The sequence below is a fragment of the Nicotiana attenuata genome, unplaced genomic scaffold (assembly GCF_001879085.1).
Source record: "Nicotiana attenuata strain UT unplaced genomic scaffold, NIATTr2, whole genome shotgun sequence".
Taxonomy (NCBI): domain Eukaryota; kingdom Viridiplantae; phylum Streptophyta; class Magnoliopsida; order Solanales; family Solanaceae; genus Nicotiana; species Nicotiana attenuata.
Window position 1 is genome coordinate 33616 of NW_017675989.1, and position 2717 is coordinate 36332.

General features: G+C 35.5%; 1 long non-coding RNA gene across 2 annotated transcripts in view; it reads right to left on the reverse strand.

Moving 5' to 3' along the window:
• Positions 1-2209, reverse strand: part of LOC109220651 — an 11828-nt gene extending 9619 nt beyond the window's left edge. For both annotated transcript variants that reach the window (XR_002067130.1, XR_002067131.1), the window contains exons 1-2: positions 1956-2209; positions 1566-1665 (exon numbers count right to left, since the gene is read on the reverse strand). This is a non-coding gene — a long non-coding RNA (uncharacterized LOC109220651). The remainder of the gene's footprint in view (positions 1-1565; positions 1666-1955) is intronic.
• Between the last annotated feature and the right edge of the window lie 508 nt (positions 2210-2717).

A 2717-nucleotide genomic window follows, 5' to 3' on the forward strand; every position in this document is an offset into this window, starting at 1 on the left:
CCAAAAACATGTTGCACGTGGATTAATTGTGAACCCATTGGTAGCTCGAATTGTTTAACTCACATCGAATTGGTAAGTAAATTTCTAAAAGGATTAAACTTTATTTCTTAAATTGTTAAAGGAGAATTGGTTTTATTTGAATAAATATTCCCCGATAAGTTCTTATTTGACTGATTGAGCATGTATTTTATGTGTGTCTGCGTCGCATGGATGATTCGCGAGCAGGGTATGTGTTTATTTATGGAACGGGCCGAACGCCTCGGTGAGAATAGATGCATCTATGGTTCGTGCCGCTCAACCCTCGGCAGTGCACAATTTATATTTCTGTTGGAGCGGGCCGTCGACCTCGGCATGATTTGCGCGTGTTTATCTGTTACTTGAAAATTGTAAATGTGGAATTGGCCCTACGTGGCTTGATATAAACTGATAAGATAATAAAGAATAAACCTTGAAGCCCTTGATTATTGTTGAAGGTGTTTTACTTGTTTTTTTCCTGGCTTCCTGAACTAGAACTACTATATGACTCCACGATTATCCTCGCATTATTGAATATTGATAATTGACCTCTAGTGAGTGTCGAAATTGGCCATCTCGTCTCTACCCCTTCGGGATTAGGTGGGATACTCACTGAGTACACGTTGATTACGTACTCATACTACACTTCTGTGCATTTTTGTTGCACAGGTATATTTTACATTTGGTAGCAGCACGGATGATTTGGGGACTTGGTGAGCTGCATTGTTCGAGACGACCCGCAGCTAGAGTAGTTCCCTTCCAGTACCTTACTTATTTATTCTCTGTCCACTGTATTTCGGACAGACATTTATATTTTATCGTCCTTATCAGTAGTTGCTCATGCTCTTGTGACACCGGGTTCTGGGATGGTTTTTCTTTGAAGGTTGCGTATTATTAGTTATCTCTTCATTTGAATTGAAACAGAGGTCGTATGTATATGAAAAATGAAAGTAAAACTCTTAGATTTTTAAAATTATTAAAAGAAAAATTAATGGATGAGTTAGTTGGCTTGCCTGACAATGGTGTCTGGTGCCATCACGACCCGAGGCAGATATTGTCTCATTGCCTTTTTTTTTTTCCGACAATCTATATAAAGGTTCCAATGTCTGGCATATGCAGCAAACCATTTGACGAAAGAATTTTTCTATATAATTCTTTCACAAGTTCTTTTACTTATCTTGCCATGACCGAATAAAAATATTTATGACTAACCAATACCTTCAATTAAGCTGTTCATAACAAATTCGCCTGCACCCCCAAATTCACTATTAACGCCCAATAACCCCAAGTAATACCTAACACTTAGAGTTCTTAAATAATCCATAAACTCAGGATTATCGTCCCCAAATATACTCAATGGACTTAATCAAACTAAAAAATATTTACCTTGAGATGGGTAAGTAAATGTTGTTGGCAATTTCACAAACACATAGCAGGCTAATTGAAAACAAAGTTGTGAAAGAAACAAAATTTTGAGATCTAGCAAACAATTGGTTTTAAACCCAGAAGTTAACGTATGAACAAAGCAGAGTGGTAAGAGTAAGAAATACCGTTCAAGTCAGTGACCCAGGTTTCTTACACAAAGAGCTTCAATTGACCAATGATGTCGAAAGTAGCAGCAAAATCGATAAACTTGAGATAAAACAAAATCTGAAGATGAGGCAGAGGAAGAAACATGATGAACAAGATGAAACTTAGAATTGTGGTTCAAATATAAGAAAATGAGAGGCTCATCTATTTTGAAATCCCCAATTTAAAAATGACAATAACTTCAAATACACACAAAGATGGAAAATTATTGGCGGAAACCCCAGTTTCTTTTCAAGTTGTTCTTTGAGTTTCACAAACAACAAAAATTCGAACAGCAAACCAAGAGAACCCTAAACAAAATAATCAAAGTCACCCATATGAAGGAGAAGAAATAGAACACTAAAACTAACCTTTCATCTTAGTGAGCAAATGTGAAACTGCAAAAAACTCAGCAAAACGTCAATTTACTGTCAAAAATATCAGTTTATATTCCAGAAATTGGGATTCAATTTATGAAAGCAAAAAGCACGGTAAAAATCACAAGGGTTAAGCGAGTAAGAAGAGAAGATGGGCGAATTTTGCAGAAAACAAGAGGCTGAAGTAGAGCAAAATTATGGTATTATGATAAACCAGAGCAAAATTAAGCGGTGGGAGTGGATTACAAATTTACCTAAGTAGTCTTTCCATGAACAACATTAGTGCAGGGACACAACAGGAATTTTACCTAATATAGAACAGTGCAAATACCCAATTGCCCTCCGTCGGCAAGCAGGGATGCCGACGGAGAGTTGCTTCTGCGCTCTTCTATATAAGTAGAAATAGAAATAGAAATAGAAATAGAAAGAATAGAATAGAATAGAATAGAATATATACACACCCGCTATACCTCTTTGGTATTTTTTTCAAAATTTCTTGTGTTTATGAATTATGATAAATCAAAAAAAAAAAAGAATAAGGAAAAGGGAGGAAATTAAAAATATGAAAAAGGAGAAGACAAAATTCAAAATTTTTGACACATCCCGTACAAAGAAGAAAGAGATGTCCGAATTTATCTTTCCTTTTTTCCCTTTTGTTTCTCTTTCCTTCTTTTCTTCTTTTCTTCTTTTTTCTCTCTAACTTATGTTTCCTCCATCGTTAAGATAAACTTATTTTTTGTTCTCCTAATTTGTCTT